This window comes from Heptranchias perlo, chromosome 19 (assembly GCF_035084215.1).
Source record: "Heptranchias perlo isolate sHepPer1 chromosome 19, sHepPer1.hap1, whole genome shotgun sequence".
In the NCBI taxonomy this organism is placed as follows: Eukaryota; Metazoa; Chordata; class Chondrichthyes; order Hexanchiformes; family Hexanchidae; genus Heptranchias; species Heptranchias perlo.
The window spans coordinates 14,548,354-14,557,858 of record NC_090343.1 but is presented as its reverse complement, the minus strand read 5'-3'; the positions used below and the strand labels follow the sequence as shown (position 1 = coordinate 14,557,858).

Sequence of the window (9,505 nt, the reverse complement as noted above, 5' to 3'; positions counted from 1 at the left end):
TATTGATATACAGCAGTAAGGTTCAGGGAAAATATGCATGTGGAGACGACTTGAGATGAATGTGTTTTTTTATAAAATTCTAAGCTTGGAATAAAAAGATGTTCAAATCCATAATGCCAAGCTTTGTTCTTCTGCTGCCGCATATGGAATTCTTTCCCAGACAGTGTTGTCATCTGGAATTTAGCTCATAATACACACAGCCAAATGAGTTAACACCCATTTCTTTGTTCAATATTTTTATTTCTTTTGAATAATAGATGCCTTGTTTATATACTAAGGCGTTGGAGACTCTATTCCCTGGTGATTGAGGTGTGTGTTAAATTCCTAGTGATCTACTGTTAATATGCAGAAACATCGATGTCTCTGATGGTATGATCTGCTTTGAAGGTAGAACATTGACAACACAGCTTGTCCAGCATCGATTTGGCCACAGCAGCAACCTCAGCAGAGATACAGTCGCCCACAGGAGTGTGTGGGTGATGAGAATTACTTGGCTGAGGGAAGCATTATTAAATTCAATTGCTGGATAGTTTTTATGACCTTTATCAAAGCTTGCACCGTGGACCAATTATCAGGTCTGTCAATGTTATAAGAACATGACAGTGAGGTCACTTTAAGTTCAGTTGGGCATTTCAATCAAGAAAATCAAGTTCTCAATCAGCTGCCATATGCTGAATACACTGAAATCTTGTTCACTGTAAAACTGTATTATGTTCAATAGTTTTAATGGATCAGTGAAAAAATCTGAGAAAACTATTTGAGCAAAGGCCATGACAGTAAAATCTGATCTATGTTGAAGCAAATATGTGCCAACAGATCTAAGGATTGAGCCAAACAGTTGGTGTGTTGATGTGTTCATCACCCTCACATTATTAGCTCCATTGTCATTAACATTCATTCATTCCTGCTGAGAGACTCTTTGGACCTTCTCCTCCTTGATAAAAATGAGCCCATATGGTTCAGGGAAGCACTGTATTTTCAGCACTTGTGGAAAAGTGCATTACAGCTGAGGGATGGCCAAACTGGACCATCAACAACTCCAGTTTCTCAAAGGTTGGTTACATTTACTGCAAGATGCCATTAATAGTCTGTGAAATTCACACTTCCCCTTTCCTCTTACCTTCCCTGTTACCAATCTTTTGGATGCAATGGATTCCCAAGTGCCTCTTCTTTTTCCTGCGATTAATGACAGTCTTACAATGTATGGAAATAGTCTTCAAGTTGTCATCCAGCTATAATGTAAAATGTTGCCAGACAATGAACACAACAATGTGCACACGGCAAGGTCCCACAAACAGCAATGAGATAAATGACCAGATAACGTATTTTTTAGTGATGTTGGTTGAGGGATAAATAGTGACCAGGACACCGGGAAGAACTCCCCTGCTCTTCTTCGAACAGTGCCGTGGGATCTTTTACATCCACCTGAGAGGGCAGACGGGGCCTCGGTTTAATGTCTTGTCCGAAAGACGGCATCTCTGACAGTGCAGCACACCCTCAGTACTGCATTGGAGTGTCAGCCTAGACTATGTGCTCAAGTCCCTGGAGTGCAACTTGGACCCACAACATTCTGACTCAGAGGCGAAAACGCTACCACTGAGCCACGGCTGACACCTAAGTCTGTAGTGAAAAGGAAAACAGCATTAACTTACCATTAACTCAGTTTTAACATAGAAAGATAGAAACATAGAAAACAGGAGCAGGAGTAGGCCATTCGGCCCTTCGAGCCTGCTCCGCCATTTAATATGATCATGGCTGATCCTCTATCTCAATATCATATTCCCGCTCTCTCCCTTGATGCCTTTTGTGTCTAGAAATCTATCTAGCTCCTTCTTAAATATATTCAGTGACTTGGCCTCCACAGCCTTCTGTGATAGAGAATTCCACAGGTTCACCACCCTTTGAGTGAAGAAATTTCTCCTCATTGCAGTCCTAAATGTCCTACCTCATATCCCCCATTCCGGACCCCCCAGCCAGGGGAAACATCCTCCCTACATCCATTTTGTCACTGATAGGGACATTGGAAGGAGATTACCAGGCCAACAGCATGTCTGACAGTCCACACACACTGCATCCCCATGTTACATGCAAGGTAACAGGTATGGATGTTCATTCAACTTCTCTTTAAAAAGAGTTTGAATATCATCTGCTTTTAACAGCTCCCTTTTTCACATATCTATTAATCTGCGGAGAAAACATAGCTGAGTCTCAGTCTGTTCTCATTTGATGCCCACACACAGGCAATTTCTAGAACAAGACTCTGGATAGTGATCAGGAGCTGGAACCCTGGATGATCCTCACCCCCACCCCATCACAGCCCAGAGATGCCAAGGTCAATTTTAACACCAATTAGTATTATGTGGCTGCGGTGGGCCAACTCGACACAAACCAAGGCTAGAATCCAAAACATTCTCAGTCGTTTTTTTAATAATTTCACTGCAACAAATCATCATTTTATAACATGATGTGGAGAGGCCGGTGATGGACTGGGGTGGACAAATGTAAGGAATCTTACAACACCAGGTTATAGTCCAACAATTTTATTTTAAAATCACAAGCTTTCGGAGATTATCCCCTTTGTCAGGTGAATGAGTGGGAGGTTCTCAAATCGCATATCCTATATTAGGCTGGGACAGCATCACACCAATCAAACGGTGTCGTTGTTGTTCAAACAGGCCAGTCACGGAGAACAGCACGTCCCAGTACACTGGATATACATTGTGTCAATTACACAGACAGAAAGAAAGAGACCCAAATGGCAGAGAGAGAGAGAGAGAGAGAGAATATTAAAACACATAACTTTTTTTTTCCATTTTTGCTGGTGGGGTTACGTGTAGCGTGACATGAACCCAAGATCCCGGTTGAGGCCGTCCTCATGGGTGCTGAACTTGGCTATCAACTTCTGCTCGACGATTTTGCGTTGTCGTGTGTCTCGAAGGCCGCCTTGGAGAACGCTGACCCGCAGATCGGTGGCTGAATGTCCTTGACTGCTAAAGTGTTCCCCGACTGGGAGGGAACCCTCCTGTCTGGCGATTGTTGCGCGGTGTCCGTTCATCCGTTGTCGCAGTGTCTGCATGGTCTCGCCAATGTACCATGCTCCGGGGCATCCTTTCCTGCAATGTATGAGGTAGACAACGTTGGCCGAGTCACAGGAGTATGAACCATGTACCTGGTGGGTGGTGTCCTCTCGTGTGATGGTGGTATCCGTGTCGATGATCTGGCATGTCTTGCAGAGGTTGCCGTGGCAGGGTTGTGTGGTGTCGTGGACGCTGTTCTCCTGAAAGCTGGGTAATTTGCTGCGAACGATGGTCTGTTTGAGGTTGGGTGGCTGTTTGAAGGCGAGTAGTGGAGGCGTGGGCATGGCCTTAGCGAGGTGTTCGTCGTCATCGATGACATGTTGAAGGCTGCGGAGAACATGGTGTAGTTTCTCCGCTCCGGGGAAGTACTGGACGACGAAGGGTACTCTGTTGGTTGCGTCCCGTGTTTGTCTTCTGAGGAGGTCTATGCGATTCTTCGCTGTGGCCCGTCAGAACTGTCGATCGACAAGTCGAGCGTCATATCCTGTTCTTACGAGGGCGTCTTTCAGCGTATGTAGGTGTCCATCGCGTTCCTCCTCGTCTGAGCAGATCCTGTGTATTCATAGGGCCTGTCCATAGGGGATGGCCTCTTTGACGTGGTTGGGGTGGAAGCTAGAAAAGTGGAGCATCGTGAGGTTGTCCGTGGGCTTGCGGTAGAGTGAGGTGCTGAGGTGCCCGTCTTTGATGGAGATTTGTGTGTCCAAGAAAGAAACCGATTCTGAGGAGTAGTCCATGGTGAGTTTGATGGTGGGATGGAACTTGTTGATGTTATCGTGTAGTCTCTTCAGTGATTCTTCGCCGTGGGTCCATAGGAAGAAAATGTCATCGATGTATCTGGTGTATAGCGTTGGTTGGAGATCCTGTGCAGTGAAGAAGTCGTGCTCGAACTTGTGCATGAAAATGTTGGCGTATTGGGGTACGAATTTGGTCCCCATGGCTGTTCCGTGTGTTTGGGTAAAGAGATGCGGGGAGTACGTGGGATGAGAGCACGTAGGATGCTTAGAAGGTCTGGATCGAAGGTCTTCATCAGTTTGTTGAGCTGGTGGGTGTGTTCTTTGGTCCGCGTGAGAGACTTCTACTGCCTCCCAAAGATACACAAAGCCAACACACCCGGACGTCCTATCGTATCAGGCAACGGAACCCTGTGTGAGAACCTCTCTGGATACGTCGAGGGCATCCTGAAACCCATCGTACAGGGAACCCCCAGCTTCTGTCGCGACACTACAGACTTCCTACAAAAACTCAGCACCCACGGACCAGTTGAACCAGGAACACTTCTCACCACGATGGACGTCTCGGCACTCTACACCAGTATCCCCCACGATGACGGCATCGCTGCGACAGCATCAGTACTCAACACCAACAACAGCCAATCTCCAGACGCCATCCTACAACTCATCCGCTTCATCCTGGATCACAATGTCTTCACCTTCGATAACCAGTTCATTACCCAAACACACGGAACAGCCATGGGGACCAAATTCGCACCCCAATACGCCAACATTTTCATGCACAAGTTCGAGCACGACTTCTTCACTGCACAGGATCTCCAACCAACGCTATACACCAGATACATCGATGACATTTTCTTCCTATGGACCCACGGCGAAGAATCACTGAAGAGACTACACGATAACATCAACAAGTTCCATCCCACCATCAAACTCACCATGGACTATTCCTCAGAATCGGTTTCTTTCTTGGACACACAAATCTCCATCAAAGACAGGCACCTCAGCACCTCACTCTACTGCAAACCCACAGACAACCTCACGATGCTCCACTTTTCCAGCTTCCACCCCAACCACGTCAAAGAGGCCATCCCCTATGGACAGGCCCTATGAATACACAGGATCTGCTCAGACGAGGAGGAACGCGATGGACACCTACAGACGCTGAAAGACGCCCTCGTAAGAACGGGATATGACGCTCGACTTGTCGATCGACAGTTCTGACGGGCCACAGCGAAGAATCGCATAGACCTCCTCAGAAGACAAACACGGGACGCAACCAAACAGACCCTTCGTCGTCCAGTACTTCCCCGGAGCGGAGAAACTACACCATGTTCTCCGCAGCCTTCAACATGTCATCGATGACGACGAACACCTCGCTATGGCCATCCCCACACCTCCACTACTCGCCTTCAAACAGCCACCCAACCTCAAACAGACCATCGTTCGCAGCAAATTACCCAGCTTTCAGGAGAACAGCGTCCACGACACCACACAACCCTGCCACGGCAACCTCTGCAAGACATGCCAGATCATCGACACGGATACCACCATCACACGAGAGGACACCACCCACCAGGTACATGGTTCATACTCCTGTGACTCGGCCAACGTTGTCTACCTCATACATTGCAGGAAAGGATGCCCCGGAGCATGGTACATTGGCGAGACCATGCAGACACTGCAACAACGGATGAACGGACACCGCGCAACAATCGCCAGACAGGAGGGTTCCCTCCCAGTCGGGGAACACTTTAGCAGTCAAGGACATTCAGCCACCGATCTGCGGGTCAGCGTTCTCCAAGGCGGCCTTCGAGACACACGACAACGCAAAATCGTCGAGCAGAAGTTGATAGCCAAATTCCGCACCCATGAGGACGGCCTCAACCGGGATCTTGGGTTCATGTCATGCTACACGTATCCCCACCAGCAAAAATGGAAAAAAAAATTATGCGTTTTAATATTCTCTCTCTCTCTCGCTGCCATTTGGGTCTCTTTCTTTCTGTCTGTGTAATTGACACAATGTATATCCGGTGTACTGGGACGTGCTGTTCTCCGTGACTGGCCTGTTTGAACAACAACGACACCTTTTGATTGGTGTGATGCTGTCCCAGCCTAATATAAGATATGCGATTTGAGAACCTTCCACTCATTCACCTGACGAAGGGGATAATCTCCGAAAGCTTGTGATTTTAAAATAAAATTGTTGGACTATAACCTGGTGTTGTAAGATTCCTTCCATTTTATAACAGACACTGTTATTAATTTACTTTGATTTGGTCACTAAGAATTCATAATGAAATGTGATGCATATTCACTCAGGTCCTACATGGCTATTAGCTTCAGCTCCTGCCACCTTTCCCACATGTTCTACGTGTCTGCAGCATATCAAAAGTTAAAGGCTAGCATCATTCATTCAGTTTCTGTTCTCCTGAATAACAGATGGTCAGCACGAATGCAATCTCGGATTCTTAAACGTTCAAGTTTCACTTTCATGATTTATGACCCTAAAGTCACTTGATAGTGCCAAAGCTTTGATTCAATCTCCCTGCCCGTATACTGTTGTCTATATTCATTTGACTGCAGTGAATTATCATGTGAAATTAGCAACATTCTTCGCTCTACTACATTTTAAAAATTCCTCTCCTTTTGGATACATTTTCAATCGTGCCCAAACATGTTGAATTTTGGGTAGTTCAAAGAATGCAATTTTCAGCCATGCTCCAAATTTATACAAGTGTTTTGCAAATGTACAGTCAAATAAACATAACAACGATATGAACAAATATCTTCAAAGTATAACAGCAGCTGCAAAAGCTAAATTAATGTGACATCAAAATCTTTGAATATCAACATCTGCAAAAGTTTATAGATTAAATGGATGTAGTACAAGCAGAATTGAACAGTAGGAACAGACCATTTAATAGGGTGCTTGTGAAATAAATAAAAAGCAGCAAAACGGTTTATTTTGTTGCCAAAAAAAAATGTGCCTTCTGTTTTCTGTCAAAGCAGTGGCTTGGAGAAAGTAGGTGCAGTCATACAGTAAACACAAAGAAAACTTTTAATTTGATAGTTAAATGATATGGAGGAGACTAGTTTTACCTGTTATAATATTATAGCAAAACCTGTCTGACAGGTTTACTGTACTTTATTCTTTAGTGCAGCTGCCAGAGCTGGAAAAGAAGCACAAACTAGATTTGCAAGTATGAGCTAAGGGTGTTCTGTACCATCCTGTTACCTATTGCATCCTGCCTAGCTGCGTCTGGGTGATGCTGGATCCGAGCGGAAAGCACAAGTTGAACAAAAGTACACGATATCCTTTTCAACAAGGGCAGTAGAGTAAGTATGTGATCGTTCTATATTGTCAACAGTTCGTATCTGTTCCAGTTTTATTTGAAATGTGTTCAGGGTAGAATCGTTTGGACTATCTGCATACTGCTGCTTTGCTACTCGTCTCACTCTCCCTGACTGTGCTAATACCTTTCTAGTATTTGTGAGATCCTTATCACCATTTTTTTGTTCCATTTGTAACTATACCGCACGCATAGAAGTAAAGTGCATTTATGTTTCTGATAAGATTATTAAATAGTCTAATATAGACATTAATTTACACTTCTGATAATTTGAGACAACTGATGAGTGTAACACTTAGGAGCTAAATTACAGTCTGCAATAGTTCTATAAAATGCAGTATTTATTTAAAAGAGAATTCATATTTTTTCTAAAGACTTCTACAACCATTAATTCACAGTGTATTGGAGACCAAAGGTATCACAGGCATGTTTCATCTTGTAGTCTAGTCAAAACATCTTCAGTTTTTTTCAAGCAATGGTTTCATAGAAATTTGCATACTGCACAGGATTTCATCTCCTGTCAGAATAACAAAATGTGGCACTGAAATACATGCCAACATTTCAGTGCCACATTTTTTTTTGGTGCCGACGTAATCTTCCGTGAACTGCTCTGCTGACATGTGGAGGAAGATCTATAAAAATCAGGCACAGCAGTAATCACTGCGTAGAATATGAAAGTCACAGGGAGAACACAGGCAACAATTCAATTTAATCACTGCAACGTGTCCAGGGATGTTAAAGTTGGCTCTCAATATCATTCCAATTTTTTTGTTCACCTGGTAACTGCTTCCGTATTCACTGACACTCTGTGATGTCTTTGATGGATGTAGGTGGGGACTTTTTCTTCGCATTTCTACTTGTTGACTGTGAGTTATACAATTACTCAAACATTTGTGTGTTTTGCAGGAGAGCTGTAATAATTATCCAGGCCCTTTGCCCTCACTGTTCTCATTACTGATTGAGAAAAACAAACTGTTCCAGTTAAACAAGCAGACTTGCCAGGGGCAAGGGTTAAAGAGACAATTCTTTGTGTTGTTGTTTTTAGAACTTTATGTTGTTAACAGTTTGGTAGCATTTACTGGTTTTCAAGAAAAACAAATTGGCTACTGTGCACAGAACATTCCCGATTGAGGCCATTTTGATTCCAATTAAATTCACATTGATTTCCTTTCCAACGGTATAGTGAGGAAGAATTGAGTTAGAAATTAAGTTGCATTTGACAGGAACAGCACCCACATGAATTAATGATCTTACGTGCAGAGGGTACACAGGGGATTTACTAAAATGGTACCAGGGATGAGGGACTTCAGTTATGTGGAGGGACTAGAGAGGCTGGGATTGTTCTCCTTAGAGACAAGAAGAGTAAAGGGAGATTTAATAGAGGTGTTTAAAATTATGATGGGTTTTGATAGAGTAAATTGGGAGAAACTTTTTCCACTGGCAGGAGGGTTGGTAACCAGAGGACACAGATTTCGGGTAATTGGCAAAAGAATGGGGGGAGGGGGAAAGATGAGGAGAATTTTTTTTTAACACAGCGAGTTGTTAACATCTGGAATGCACTGCCTGAAAGGGTAATGGAAGCAGATAGAATAGTAACTTTCAAAAGGGAATTGGATAAATACTTTAAGGGGATTTTTTTTTTAAAGCGACGGGGAAAGAGTAGAGGAGTGGGTCTAATTGGATAGCTCTTTCACAGACACGATGGGCTAAATGGCCTCCTTCTGTGCTGTATGATTCTATGTATTATGTTGATAGTTAAACCAATTAAAAAGAAAGGATATTACCTTCGATTAAACAAAGGAAAAAAATTCCAAAAAGAAGACTGGCAGAAGTGATGTTTTCCTTCAGACTGAATTTAAATGAAAGGCTGGATAGAAACACTTCAATGTCACCATGTGTCAATCATTAGGTCAGTCCTTAAGCCAATCCTTAGAGGCTGCACAGAGACCAGTGATGTAATATAAGCTGAGGATGCTCAATAAGTGGCCACACTCTGGAAATGTAATCAGTATTTTGTACCTACGAGCCCTGTTCCACTTTTTTTTACCTTTAACTGAATCTAGACATGATTCCACTCCAAAGTTTAACAAATTTCATGAATGCACTGCAAGATATGAATGCTACATTTACACCAAAGTAAAAACTAAGGATAATTGCCTAGTCAAAATCTGAAAGTTCTGAAAGGCAATAATATAAGTACATGCTGTTGTTATTGATTGATTCATTTATTATTTAGTGGAAGTGTTACAACTTGGACTTTCTCCAAACTCATGTTCACATCAATAAGGCAGGTTCTATAAATGGAAACTTGTATATATATTTGTGTCATGAAAGGATAGTAATA

General features: G+C 43.4%; 1 protein-coding gene across 1 annotated transcript in view; it reads left to right on the top strand.

Moving 5' to 3' along the window:
• Window positions 1-7,045: 7,045 nt before the first annotated feature.
• rbbp8l (retinoblastoma binding protein 8-like) overlaps window positions 7,046-9,505 on the top strand; it is a 72,174-nt gene continuing 69,714 nt past the window's right edge. The window contains exon 1 of the mRNA XM_068000778.1: window positions 7,046-7,147. The gene's annotated coding sequence lies outside the window, so the exon portion shown is untranslated. The remainder of the gene's footprint in view (window positions 7,148-9,505) is intronic.